The sequence below is a fragment of the Dufourea novaeangliae genome, unplaced genomic scaffold (assembly GCF_001272555.1).
Source record: "Dufourea novaeangliae isolate 0120121106 unplaced genomic scaffold, ASM127255v1 scaffold7, whole genome shotgun sequence".
In the NCBI taxonomy this organism is placed as follows: Eukaryota; Metazoa; Arthropoda; class Insecta; order Hymenoptera; family Halictidae; genus Dufourea; species Dufourea novaeangliae.
Genome location: NW_015373896.1, coordinates 2,894,201 through 2,907,897, shown reverse-complemented (window position 1 = coordinate 2,907,897; position 13,697 = coordinate 2,894,201). Strand labels below are relative to the sequence as shown.

The 13,697-nt window shown below is 36.3% G+C and overlaps 1 protein-coding gene across 1 annotated transcript in view; it reads right to left on the bottom strand.

Annotated features, from left to right (window-relative positions):
- Window positions 1-13,433, bottom strand: part of LOC107193359 (ATP-binding cassette sub-family G member 1) — a 36,367-nt gene extending 22,934 nt beyond the window's left edge. Inside the window, exon 1 of the mRNA XM_015582771.1 lies at window positions 13,337-13,433. The gene's annotated coding sequence lies outside the window, so the exon portion shown is untranslated. The remainder of the gene's footprint in view (window positions 1-13,336) is intronic.
- Between the last annotated feature and the right edge of the window lie 264 nt (window positions 13,434-13,697).

Below are 13,697 nucleotides of genomic sequence, written 5' to 3'. Positions count from 1 at the left end.
TTTTTTTTTCGGACCCTAGTTTCTCACGTGGCAAGGAAAGTCTGTTGTGTACTATAAAGCCGGTATTTCGTGTCGTAATAGTAAGCAAACCCGGCTTGAACTTCCAGCGAAGGTTGGGAAATAACGTGCAAGGTGCACCGCTTGTCCCTGAACCGTGGGTTGTCCAAGTGATTTATAGGGGGTGGGGAAAAGCTGCCCATAACTGTAATCACAGCTGACTGGTAATTATTCCCCCATTCACTGGAACGGATAAACTTGTAACTTAAAGAACTGTCAATTTAACTGTTTTCTCTGTGTCTCGAATGATAGAATCCTTCGACAGTTTCGCTCGTGAAATTAAATCGGAGCAGTTAAATGGAAATTTCGAGTTAAAAACGAGTTATTAATGTTAGAAATTTACTGAACAATGTCGTTGACAGAAACACACTCTGTCTTTAGCAGAAACAACAGCACTGCTACTAGTAATGAAAGTAACATGAAGGATGTTATTAGTGAAATTAATAGAAGTGCACTAGTGGTTGGAAAATAGGAATAATGAAGCATTAACGATGAAACTAAAAATAACACTTCGGTATTAAAGGGTGTATAAATGGCACCAGTAATGAAAGCAATACCGATGAAATTAGTAGTAATAATATCGGTAACAAATGCAGCCATAACGCCAGTAGCAGTCGTAAATACATCTCTATATAGTTTTCGTGACAAGCAATAAACGTCTCATTAACAGTGTAACACGAGATCGCGATAAACGTCGTTTATCGCCGATCATTAATTTGAATACCTGATGACATTTTCATCGTATAATCGATGCAGAATAACGTGCAATATGATGGAAATGCCACATGCGTCAACGCAGAAGTGTGATCGTACCAATAGATATAATTAAGTCAAACGGCATATGTCGAGTTGCATAAATCAAGGGGAAGGGGAAAGGTAAAGAAGATCGGGGAATAGTAGGAGAAACCGGAATCACAGAATCAAGAGACAGAACAAAGACACTCTTTGTACGAAGCTAAATTAGCGAATTACTTATTATGCATTCAAAAACTGACAAAACAAATATATAGCATGAGTGATTTATACGCTCCCAACAAATTATCTCTGACATGCGTGGTAGCTGTAATGTAAATTACTGTCGAGGTTAATGACAGCCGAGGATCTTTAAGTACATACACATAATAATCGCCGCAAGAACATTTCATGCGGCACGTAATATTGTCGTTTTTTATACACCGCATACAATGTACTGTAATATACATGATTGTAGTGGCAAACAAAATTGATTGTACAGGCATTTGTTTCGAATGTTTAAACCTCGCGATTTTTACAGTCTCAGAATCTTAAAACCACAGATTCTCGAAAACTGAATATCTCAAAACCTCAGAATCTCGAGAAGTCAAAATCTCAGAACTTCAGAATCTCGAAGACTTAGTATCTCAAAGCCTCGTAATCTCGAAGGCTCAAAATCTCAAAATTTCAGACTTCTCTGTCGCAGAAGTAATCCCACAGTACATCCTAATCGAGGCAATGTTGCGAAAATAATGTGGGAAAAGCGCGAGTTCTCGCGGGATGATTCGCCGATTTAATGCACCAAGAAGACTTTCGCCCGAAGTTCTTTTCTTTTTTTTTTCTTCGTTTTTTTTTCTTTCGTCGGAACGTATAGTCTGATGTTATCTTCACCCAGTCCGTGGAACCTGATTTCTATTCAAGAACCGTTGGCGGCGCCTCGTTAATAATTCATCGATTAATTTTCGCCTTTACACACGTCAACCGGTGACATTAATCATCTCTGGCTTGTATCCGGAAGTTCGACGCAGACTGGGGTCCATGTTCGTTGCAGAAACGATTTATTCTAATAAATGATGTACAGTTTTTACGTCTGACACGGCTCGTTATCGAGGTTGCGAATAAACAATCGAACAGGAAAAAAATCTCAACTAATTACCGAACACGATCGGTTCTCTTCATCGTCTTTTGATCCCCGACAAATCAATCCCAAGTTAACATTTTCGGCCCCACTAGTGCTGTATTGTTAAGTACTTTAATTCTTTCAGACATGAATTTTCTTTTAGGAATAAAAAAGAAAAAACATTTGCTTACACATTTTAACTAAGTAGACTGTTTAAATATTTTGTTAAACAAATTTTTTTCAAATTAAAAAAAAAAAAGGGTTTGTCATTCAATTCTGAATTCACTAGATTTAATAATAACATTCAAAATATGAAAAAATTCAAATTTATAAGAGAAATATGGATCTACAACACACTTTTGAAAGAATTATCCAAATGACAATAAATGAAAAAACGAAATCAAACGGTTTGAAAATGTTAAAATGTTCATACGAATCATCTACATGTCACGGTAATATACAGAAACATACAACAAAATATTTCGTTGGAAATTTTTGAATAATTTGGAAATAACAGGGTTAAGACTCGGTTTCCTCGACAGCGAAATTCCAATCGTTGTAACGGAGGGAGACAGACAATCGTGTAAAAATGATCAAGCACTGTACGTCATCGATTACAATTGTTAACGATTGTTTACTGATCGACACGCTCTTACGATCGTTTAAGGAAAGTCAATCGGGGAACATACGAGATAACCGAGGAATTAAAAATCACGGCCAGATGATATTGGGTCAGAGTACACGCGTCCGAGTGTATCCAATTACTCCCAGTTCAAGATCATTAAGCGATATCTCTATTTCCAGAGGTCTCCAATTTTTTTCACATTTCCTGATAGCTTTCGCTGTTTGATCGAATACTCGAGGCGATTCTGACGCGGTTCAATAGAATCCTATCTTCTCTTCTTCCCTATCACATTCAAAATCACAATTATAGTGAAATTTTGGAGTGCACTTTTTTTTTTAAACAATCGAATTTTAAATTATAATAATATTAATAAATACTTGACACATAGAAAATTAAATTTTGTAATATCTGTATGTACCTTTTTATAACGATATAGATTTGAATTGGTCGGGGTTTTTCGTTAATATCTCGTTAACAAAGCCTCGGATAACATTTTTGCTAAGGAAAAACTTGTTTCAAATCATCTCACGATTCTCCCATTTTAGGGTCCTCCAACATTTTTGTTACACCCTGTATATATATATATATATATATATACTAAACTGATCAGCAATTGAAATATAATTTTTCATTTATTTAATTTTTAATTATTGCATTATAAGTTTTACTGCATTAATAATAACACAAATAGTATTAAACTTTATTAGAACCCTCATTTTATAAAGTTTTTTAAGTATAAATGAACACGCGTGAGTCACTGTACATTAAACAGAAGAAACTAAACAAGTGGTCATTTGAAGAGATTACAAAACCCATTTCAACGAGAATCATAAATGATTGCTCATCGTGACGGTAGATATAAATGAAATTAAACATTACAGTATAAAACACAGTTTTTCAGTGATCGCCGCGTCCTTGTCGCGATTCGATCGAATACAATAGCCGTCCTTTGTGCGTTCACCGGCGAAGTCACGCTCGATACTTTAACCTCCCTATGGCGGTGAACTTCTGGCCATGAGCATCACTTTGTTGTGCGTAATCGAAAGTGACCGCCAATCGAACGCACGTCGACGATAAGCGAATCCTTCTAATTTTTAAAAAAATTTTTCAATCAGGTCTGCATCCCATTCATCGCGTTCTAAACATTTCATGATGAGAAGCACTATCATGTATGAAGTAAATGGAGTGACGTCTGTGGCGCGATATAACTTAACGTAATTCACTCAAGAAACAAGTCCGTAGAAATTGCAGGTATGTTGCATTTGTTAATGATATAAATTAAAACAAACTTAGGTAGAAAGCATTTGATCACAATTTAAATTAGTAGGGATAATTTAACTAAATCGATAAATTAAAAATTATTAAATTAAAAAATTTTAATTATTTTTGTAGAAAAATATTATTGATAAATTTGTTTAATTTGATTGTATTGTGAATGATTAAACTCGGACTCAAAAAACGTGGTAACATTTTGATGTATCCAACAGGAAAAACTTTATCGAGCGACGTGGTCATTCGATCGGAGTCATACAACTGATTCTTACTCGATGAATTATTGCATCTAAGTTCATTAGTGGATAATGATTAATGATTAACAAAAACGATAAACTATTCTTTTTACGCGAATAGATAATAGATGCACAATCGCTCCGCTTCTCGATGTTTAATAAGATGATGTAATATTAATTCTTGCTTGGCTGAATGATCTTACCGCTGAAAATCACAACGATATGGAACGTCTGTTGCACTGTTTTCCGATTATTCCTCACTGAATAATAATATATTTCCCCAGGTAAACTTTAATGTTCTTTTTCTTCGATAATAAGCACGTTGTTTATTCTATATTTCATTGTAAAGTATAACAAAAATTATAAATAAAGTGTGTGTAAAAATCATTGAAACTTTAGCATTGTTTTTTACGTGAATGGTTGACTCGAGACCCATGGTTTCTTTGAGACTTTTGTTCTTTGCGATGAGTACTATACCATGCAATAGAACAAAATGTTTTGACCCTTTGACCTTGATTTTCAAGGTCAATGTCAATTCTGCAGTCCATTTTTTTTAACAGATCTCCACCGATCGTGACATATAATTTTTATACATCCTATACAGGGTGTTCCGCTTAAAACAGGCCACCTAAATATCTTTTCTATCTGCGATCATATGAGAAATATTTTTTACGTAATTTAAATGGTTTCAAGAGACGAATCAGATGGTGGAAAAAATTATATAATTGAATTTAAAATTTGTAGAATAAATTTTTTATAAGTAAATTTAAAATTTTCAGAGTTCAACGGGGTGGTGTAAGGTTACCTAAGTTTTTGAAACTGGATCTACTAGGTAGTTGTTTCGAGTACGTAAATATGCGGTGGTCGAGTACAGGCGAGAAATCAAAGAGAAAATCACGCGATATCGCTCTCGAGCAGCTTTCGTTTGCGACCAAGTGTACCGTAGAATCGGAAATGCATGTGATCACAGACCACGAATCGGGAGCATTCCGGTGCGATTAGTCAACTTAATGGCCGGATTTCACATAAGTGTTTCGGGTATACGTTGGACACGGTCCGACGTTCCGGACGTGACATTAAATTCTTTTTCGAGCACGGTTGACAGAAGAGGATGGAAAGTCTCTAATTCGTGGCGGTGGATGCTTGCGCAAAATTGCGGCACGGTTCACGATGTTTTCGCAACAACGTCGGACTATGCACGCAGCGGAATTACGAAAAGTTGGACGACAGTCGTTGTCATAACCGTCATAATCCGTGTGTCATGTGTACGAACGGGCGTAAACAAACGTTAAGAAACTTCTGTGGTCCTCTGATTGTTACGACATACGCGACGGTGATTCTACTAGAAAGAATAGCTGTAGCGATACTGGTTGCAGAAATAAAAACAGTAAAACTACTGCAAGATGTATTAACATTATACCAGTAACGAAAATTAGTGACGATGCTACCAATAGTTACTAGTAGCGGCTATAATAACAGTATATCTGTAATGTAAACGGTACAACTGCTACCAGTAATCCAGATACATAGTAGTAACTAATATTTAATATTAAGTAGTCCTAAACGTAAACTTTGTATATCCTCATGATTAAAAGATAAGACAATTCACGGCTCGTCTTTCGTAGGAACAGGTAATAGTAAAACTACTGCAAGATGTATTAACATTATACCAGTAACGAAAATAAGTGACGATACTACCAATAGTTACTAGTAGCGGCTATAATAACAGTATATCTGTAATGTAAACGGTACAACTGCTACCAGTAATCCAGATACATAGTAGTAACTAATAATTAATATTAAGTAGTACTAAACGTAAACTTTGTATATCCTCATGATTAAAACATAAGACAATTCACGGCTCGTGTTTCCGTAGGAACAGGTCCACCGGTTTTCGAGTCAGTTCATTCTCCAAGATTCTGAACCAACGATAAAAGGGCAAGTAAGTGTAATCAGAGAGTTCTATGAATATGTGCGTACATTAAGGAACCATGTATTCGACTTAAATTAGAATCTTCAGGTTCATCCAAGTCGAAAGGAGAAGAAAAGGAGGATGGCTTTCACTCTGCTTCCAGAGAAGAAAGCAACTGTTATATTCCGACGTACATATGTTTTTTAGAAAGTTTTTACTACAGTCGACGATCGTTGCTGCGAACACAAAGTTCGAGATGTTCTGAAAAACATATAATACAATTTCGTTTAAAAAAAAAAGTAACGCAATTGTTAAGTGCACACAAAAAATATACGATCCTACATGTGTAGCACTCTTTGACGTTTTTTGCTAATCACCACTTGTGCAATAAAAAAAAAAAAAAAAAAAAAAAAAGAAATCGGCAAGCTACTTTGTCTGTTATTATTTTCTCCAACTGCAACAAGGCAAACAACTGGAGTTCTGTTTGGATGAAAACGGTGTCGACGTTGCATTACATTGTTGTCTTAACACCGGTTCGCGAATTATCCAGTTTGCATTCGAGAGTCTGAGGAAATGTTTGTTCAGTGGATTACACGAGATGACATCAGTCGTTACCAGAGAAATACTGATTGCACACAGTCTTATCTTGGACCATCTGTGAACATCCACGACAATTCAGCAGCGCACGCGAACAGACTCTTGGCCACTGTCGTTTGTGTGTTCAAACAATTACGACTCCAAGTACCAAGTTAAACACTCAATGTGCATATCTTTGCCTCCTCCTGAACCAGAGACGAAAATTTCTCTATCCATCATGGCGATCAATGGATTATTAATCAGATCCAATTGAATAGAACCGAAGATTTCAAGAATTAAATTCACGAAAATCAGCAATTATACAAGAAAAGCAAAATATACAGGGTGTCCCATTTAAATCGACCCAATCGAGTATCTCCGAAAATGTTGACGAGATTAAAAAATGTTTCGTATAAAAGTTAATACTTTCCGATGTAACTTTTTTCTAAATAACAATGTATATAAAAACTATTAAATAGAAAATCCAAAATATATACAAAAAAAAATGTACTGATAAAAAAACAAGAAATAATTTTTATAGCTATCACAACAATCTTGGTCATATGTGACTAAAAATAAAATGATGGGGAGCCCATAGAAAAATTATATTGGTTGGTCCAACCTAAATAAAACCGTGCAAAAAAAAATTAATACACGTTCAGTTGGTTATTGAGAATGGTTACACACACACACACAGTCGGTAGGTTGTCGGATTTATCAATCTCCGAGAAGTGTGGTCTGTAGTTAAGGGTTAAATTCACAGGAATTTACCAAGTATGTAATCGGACGAAGGTTTTCTTCGAGATTCTTTTCGTGTTTCGAGAATACCTAAATACGAGTTCTTTACCTGTCCACAGAGGCGAGACTAATAACTGCGTGCACGTGTAATTGCCGATTTCCTTCGAAGCGTTACACGCCACTGCGTTATACGCTGTAATCAGATGTAACGCAACACCAATACAAATACCGTGGTATTTCTGGGTGTTAATTTAGTAATAAACATATTATATGTGTATATATTAATTTTCGAATACGTTAAAAAACCTTTTGCACATATTTTTGGGCCAGGTTTCCAGATTTTTGAAAGAAGGAAAACGAGCACGCTTCGAAATCGTTCGGACTAACCAGAACACCCAAGAGTCGCGGAATCGCGACGTTTGGATCGGATTAAAGGATAAAAGATAGTTACGTAAATCGTGTATACGACGCCGCAGCGAGATTACGCGAGCACTTGAAAATTAATTAATGCGTGCTCGCGCGTAACCGACGCTCGTGACCTCTCCGCCGTATCGTATCGGTCGTCGCTCGCGGCGAATTACAAACAGGCCCAGCCGGAAAAATCGTCAGGTTTACCATAGTTTCGTTTTTTCTTATTTTTTTCCTTGTTTTCAATACGTCCCTCGAAACCTGAGGCGAACCAGCGAAATTTCCATTCGACCGGCCGAGTTTATGGAAATCAAGAGGATGACAGAAAGAGAACAAAATCCGCAGCATCGAGCAACAGGAATATATCGACGAGTTGAACGTGTTTTCCAGACCCACGTGATCGTCGTCGGTAATCCATGATCCAGAGGGCTTCGAACGGATTCATTAATTAAATTACGTGTTCGTTGGTCGAGCACCGATACGATACGCACGTGTAATGAATAGAGACTTTGTATAATGTTTACGCATTTATTGCAATGTTAATTTACACAGCACAGAGTAAAAAAAAAAAAAGATTTCAATGACCTTTATTGCTCTTTGTATGTTATTGTGACTGCGGTTCCGAAAAGTCAATTTTTCGATTTTGACGAAACTTGGGGAAATTGTTTGAAATAAACATACGTAGAAGGTTTTCTGACCAATTCGAAAATTAATATACATGTATATATAAATTATATATAATTTGAAAATTTTTATGTATATATATTTTATTTATATGTATATACATTATGTTACCCAGTAACGAGAATAATAATGCCCATTCCATTACGAATTTTTCAAAATTTTGTAGTAATAGTTCCGTTGTTGTTGTCACCGATTGCAACAAAGATCGAGATGAAACGATCGACCGTTAAATCCATCCATAGGGAAAATGAAATTATGCAAAATTGAGTAACACTGTCACTTTATTCGAAGCTATGTGTTCGAGAATCTGATGTACGATTACGAAATCTTCGGTTTCGAGAACGGTACGATATGATACGTAATCCATTGGACGATCGTAATATGTAATAGTTACATTACTGCAAACTCAAAAAGTGATTCGTAGCCAATACTTATGCAACAGTGTGTTTCCACATGGTACGAAGATCACTTTGCTATCTTTTAGAGTCGTTAAAAGTCATTGGTACACGCGTGAATCATTATCGATTTTGCGTCTTCACCTTGGTACCACTAGACTCTCTGATATATTACACTATCGGAAACGGTCGACGATAAATCGTGGTATTTTTAGTCGAACTAAATGCGTTACCGGATTAACATAGTCGAAAATAACTTTCGTCTTGGACCAGTTTACGTATCGTAATTTAAATCCGACCATTCAGATTAGCCCTCGTTTGCTGAATAAAATTTTATCTTTACTAGCCACTTGCATGTACGTACATTAAAGCACGTTATTGGAACAATAAAAAGTTCATCGAAAAGTGTTTCGATAAATCAATAACTTTTCAATAGCTCGTTTTATAGTTAAGATTTTAAGAAATCCCAACACATTTTCTTTTAATTGTGTCCCTTGCCTAACACAGAGAAAATCGCGAAAAAAGAATTTGTTTACAATTTTCAATATTAGTAGGGCAATCTTTCTAGGTTAAAATAATCAAAGAACGAACTCGTCGGGTTTCACGAAAATCGTCAAAAATCGTAAACCTCGGCGGTTTGTATTTTTTAAACAAATTCGAGAACAGAAAAATGATGACTTAAAACCAATCTTAAACCAAAAACGATCGTTAAATCGAACTGTGAAGCCTCTACTGCGCATTTCATGCGATTTCACGACTGTTTCGGTTGATCAGTAGACCAAAACGGAAATGAGTTTCCTACGAAGACTTTGCTCTCCTCCTGCGGCCGCGGTTTAATTCTCTTTTATCGACTATCTTTCCACACGACACCGGAAACCGGCGTGATTCGTTTTCCCGGTGTGTGACACAGCTTCGTGTATTGTCTTTATTTATATTATAATTTAATTTATTTATTTTAATTATATTATGTCTCGCGAAACTCTTTGAGGTGAATCACTTCCGCTAACAAAAAGTAATGTCATATTTTTGTCGAACCTAATATTGCACGGGTGGATCATTAACAGAGTTAACTGTGACGTATTAATCTATTTCCGTATCTATACGTGTAACATAAGAAGACATGCACGTAAAAACGCGTTGTCCCAACGGTGTGTATCATAACGTTCGCGTCTCGAGAGATCGTCGTAATGTCACGATCGGGACCGTGAAATTAAATTTAGAGACAGGGTGGGTAAATACGCGAAGTTATTTATACGAAAATACGTATAACAACGTCTAGGGCAATGTGTAGCGCGTAGAGATGTGCGATATTGGTTCCAATATCAAATCCAAATGCTTGTCGATATATATTTTTTCGTTTGATATATGAAAAATGTTGTTCACAAATTATCGATATGAAAACCCTATCAATTTTTCCAATGAAAAAATAAGCTGCGTATATTCAAGAAAATATCATTTTGAACCAAAAAGAATTTTCTAAAATAAAAGTTTTTGTATAGTACCGTTATCAATAAATATATCACCCATCACTGTGTTTTGACAAATATTATCGATACCTGTAATTATTAGTTTCTAAAAGATCAATATAAAATATCGATAAATATATCGCCCATCACTGTGTTTTGACAAAAAATATCGATACCTGTAGCTATTAGTTTCTGAAAGATCGATAAAAAAAATAGCGATACATTGATAGGCAAATATCGATAAAATTCAGTTATCGATGAATACATATATGGTCCATCACTAGTAGCGCGACGACCGAACAGAGAAGCATTCGCGTATCGGCGGCTAACAGGATGACTAATTCCAGGCGCGTCCAAGATCAATATTGAATCTATCTTATATGGAATGAACTTGGCAAAATCAGAATTCTTATGACGGCATCGTAGCCCGATAACAGTAAATTGTAGGCGGTCAAGAACGGTCGCGATACTCACGCTTCGATCAACCCACGATTCGTCGATATGATTGATCGATACTACGTTGATTCGACACACGGTGAATACAAACCCAGGGCTGTTTGGATTAACCATTAAGCAAAACAAGCACGTGCTTAGAGCAACATGGGAGGAGGGAGGAGAGGCAACAGAAATTTTCCATTGCTAGATTTACCATGGACCAATTTCAACATATCATCGCTCTAGTTCTTAATTGTTCTATCCCCGCTAGTTTCTACACTGAGAAAAACTGAGTTTAAAGTCCACATAATATCATCTACTGAACAGATTATATTTTCTATGAATATTTTTTTCTTAATGTTTTAACTCTATTTGTGAATTTATACGAATCAATTTTTACTCCTATTTATTTTTTAATCGACTGAATTTTTATTCGACTAACGCCCCGCGTCGGTGTAACCGTCCTGTATATCGACATTCGATTCTCGTAGTTCGATATGTCACTTTTAAAACACCCACGAAGCCTGGGTTCGATAACCTAACCGGGAGCGGTGAAATCGATTTTAATCGATCGAGACCTGAAAACCGTGACTTTGTCCCGCAACTATACGTAACTGGCGAAACTCGGCCATAGAAATCGACGGAATAAGGATCGTAAACGTGCTTTTTTGTTGCTAGATCTCTCTGGATCTTGCAGTGCCTTAGGCAATATTTGTCTACGGTTCTCTTTACAACATTTCCTTTCTTCCTCATTTCACTTTTCTTTTTTCCTGTCCCACTTCACCATCCATCATCGTATCTCATCCGTTCACCAGATATTTGTTTGCATTGTTATTACTGTTGAGAGGTTAGGTTTCATAACAGCACCGCCCTAAACAACTTTTTACGGATTCCATACATATGTATTTCTCTATCGTGTCGCTAGTTCATTTATTACCGAATCGTTTGCTTCCTCGTTTACGAATGTTTAGTAAAAAGTTACAACTAGTTTTTACCCCCAGTACCCTGTCAGCGGACAACGGATGAATGAAGAATAAATATCCCAATTACTGCCAGTATCCCGAATATACTGCTACTTTATTTATTTTACTTAATAAAAAGCGTAACGTGTAAAGAATCCCGTACAAAAATGTTATTATTAAATTGGGACTCTGATTTAAATATAAATAAAGAAATACATGTGTAATTGTGTGTATCTGGTATTTAAAAATTCATGTTGAAAAATGAAAGTGCAGTTTGAGCGTCGAAAATGCGACTACGTATGTAGAAACAGGATGGCGAAATCATACTTTAGAAAGAGCCGTATCTTTATTATTCAACCTATATCTATTATACAAAATGAATTATTAAAGTATATAAGAATTACTTTAATTTGTTAGGTGACAGTCATGGGCACACTTATCAATTAATTCTTCACATTTAATGTAAAAAACTATATGTTTTAATAAAAGGGATGTTAAATAATATTGTTTCGAACCGAGACGATTTTTAGGTTAAACAATGCGTAAAATGATTAAATGAAGTTACACTGTAATCTTAAGGTAGCAGTAATTGAGATATCCACCCTAACCGATTCTATTCAACTAATTACAAAACACTCTTATAGATCACCCTAATGAACGATAACAATCGTAATAGATATTTCAAAATAATAAAACATTCACCGGCAACAATCATGCTCATACGAGCCGTGCTCAGCTTTCTCCATTTTTTTTCCTCGCTGTTAATATGGTGGCCATGCATGACAAGCCGGCCCTACATAACTAATATAATTTTCAAACAGTTCTCTCCGTCGACTGACCTTCAGTTTCATAATGAAGGGTCCTTAGCTTGTTTACAAACGGTAAGGGACTCTACACGGTGGTAATTAGGGCCGATCCCGTGAACAAACCTGACCCCCACATATGATTGCATACAAAGGCGTTCGTTTGTAAAGTCTTCCCCAAAAAAGTGCACGAATCATCCGAAACCAAACATCCATCGATCGAGAGTCACCCACTACAATTAATATTTTTCTTTTTGTCTTATTTTTGCTTATGCTGAATTCGCCCTTGAAGAGTGACGCACTTTTTAAATTACACGTTGTACATACAAGATCGTTCCGCGATCGATTTACCAATTCTAATCACCGATCGAAAGCCTATAAATAAAACCGACTGTTCGCAATAACGCGAACTATTGAGCACTGAATCGTTCATAAATTTTCTTGGAAATGTTTGAAAGTTCTTATAAATAAGAAATTCACCGTACATTTTCAAATCGGTTTGGAATTCACCGATAAAACACGTAACAGGATGCATTCGAATTCACGGTTGTCGTGCGAAACATTCGTTAGAACAACCAGAATTTCGTTTCGTATGTGTAATCGAATAAAGCTTTGCTTGCGAACTACATAATAAGAGCCTGAATTGTGACTGTACATCTATTGTACGCTGAATAAAAGCATATTAAAGAAAGTAGACGATGACAGTTAAAAAGAAGATGTCAAACGAAGAGAAAACAAACTCACGACGACACGAACTGTACTTTTAACACGGTTCGTTAATGTATTTTCGGTGCACTTGAATGTATTCAGTGGTGGGTTTCATGAAACGATGCCAAAAATCACTCGCGACTATTAACGGGCAATATCGATAGAACGTGTCACAAGTGTGTAGATAAAAGTTGATAGTTATCTTACCTTAACGTTAGACGAGCTGTCAATGTTCAAGGGAGCCTTTGACCGAGCGTGAAACCGAAGAACGTAAAACTTGGTTGGCGGAACCAACCATCACACCCAAAAGTTCGCAGAAGACTGACCATGTCGTTGAGTCGTACGCTCGTACGGCGTGCCGTCTTTCGTTTTCTCTCTCTTGCACGCTCTTTTTTCAGTACAACGCAAGCGTACACCACGGCGCAGCTTGCGGATCGTTGATTGGCGCATGTCCCTTAAATGTTCCATAAACTCATGGGTGCCGTTCAGGTCAACAATACGACTGGAAAGATACATCGAGTTAATTATTCGACTTGATTCATCTTTAATTGTGTTTTCTTTAAGTTGC